Below are 1,897 nucleotides of genomic sequence, written 5' to 3'. Positions count from 1 at the left end.
TTGACAGAAAGAGCAGCCAATTTAGAGTGGTTGATATTTCACGTGATCAAATCTGTCAAACACAATTTACAAGAGTACCTTTTATAATGCGGGGGGGGGAATCCCAGCTGACATCAGACAGGTCACCAGTCCATCACAGGGCCACACAGAGACAAACAACCACTCACACTCTCATTCACACCTAAGGACAATTTTGGAGATACCAATTCACCTAGCCGGCATGTCTGGACGGTGGGAGGAAGCCGGAGAACCCGGAGAGAACCCACAACATGCAAACTCCACACAGAAAGGCCGGGGCAACCGGGGTTTGAACCCACAGCCTTCTTGCCGTGAGGCGACAGTGCTTCCCACTGCACCACCGTGCCGCCCGTCTCATTAATAATTCAATATTTAATTCAATCGTCCTGAAAAAGCCATAAGACATAAAGCTCGTTATGATAATAGTAGTAGCGTATGTTAATGAATCTAATTTCCACGTCACGGCTGAGTTACGGCTGTGTGTCAGTTGCCTGATCAGAAAAATATTGGACCTCATTCAAAAGGGTTGCTAGGACACGGATAAATTTAATCAACCCTTTCCCTGCACTGGAGAATCAGTATTTCTACTGAAGTACTTGACTTAAAAATGTTGCTGGCATGGATTTATTTCATCACTGGAGTAATAAGATAATCACTGGAAAATTTATTTTTGCAGCAGTGTGGGGCAAAGAAAATAACTGAAACCATTTACATTAGTTACATTTATTAAAACAGACTGTTAAAGCTGGTGCAGAACACACGACACTCGGCGTCGGCCGATGGCCGTGCCGTTGACACAACTTGCTGTCTTGTGACGGGAGTCTTGAAGTCGTTGTGGCGTTCGCACTACGTGACTGATGGGTGACAGGGTCACACACTACAGGAGCTGACAGAAGCTCTGTCACTCGACGCTGGACTCCAAACCACGTTTTGTCAAGAAAACACGAGAAACAGGAAATGAGGCGAACCTACACATGAAACAGCTGTTTGTTATTATATAGACAAAGAATCCTTGTGAAAGGATGGATTAACACCTGCAGGTAGCAGGGATCATCTGAGCTACCCACGACTCCAGATATCTGGCTGGTGTTATTATGACCATTCAAAGCGCTTTACACTACACGTCACATTCACCTGTTCACAGATGCAACTGCTCCTCAGAAAGGAACTAACGTTAATCACGCACCCACAGAACGGCCACCGGGAGCAAATGGGGGTTCAGTATCTTTCCCGAGGACACTTTGACATGCAGACTGGAGATGGACCTGCTGATCTTCTGATTAGAGAGTGACCCTCTCGTTGAACGAGCTACCACACGCCATCAGAGCAGGGGCGTCCCTCTCTAACTTCAAGAAGCTCTTGAAAACTCATCTCTACCGAGAACACTTCCTCTTATAACACCTCTAACTCCTAACGTCTAACACGCACTTCCTGTGCTCTTCTTCTTCTATCCCCTACAATGATCTTGTATTGATTGCACTTTTTGTTAACTCTTACTTCCTTCCCTAGGTATCTACCCCATTGATGTGATACAGTGGGGGAAATAAGTATTTGACCCCTTGCTGATTTTGCAGGTTTGCCCACTTACAAAGAATGCAACGATCTATAATTTTAATCATATGTACATTCTAACAGTGAAAGACAGAATCCCAAAGAAAATTCCAGAAAATCACATCATATGAATTTATTAAAATTGATAACCATCTGATGAGGAAAAACAAGTATTTGACCCCCTGGACAAACAGCATGTTAATATTTTGTAGAAAAGCCATTATTGGCCAGCACAGATGTCAAACGGTTTTTATAGTTGGTGACAAGGTTTGTGCACATTTCGGCAGGGATGTTGGCCCACTCCTCCCTGCAGACAGCCTCCAAATCA

This window comes from Micropterus dolomieu, linkage group LG03 (genome assembly GCF_021292245.1).
Source record: "Micropterus dolomieu isolate WLL.071019.BEF.003 ecotype Adirondacks linkage group LG03, ASM2129224v1, whole genome shotgun sequence".
NCBI lineage: Eukaryota > Metazoa > Chordata > Actinopteri > Centrarchiformes > Centrarchidae > Micropterus > Micropterus dolomieu.
Note: the sequence above shows the minus strand (reverse complement) of the source record.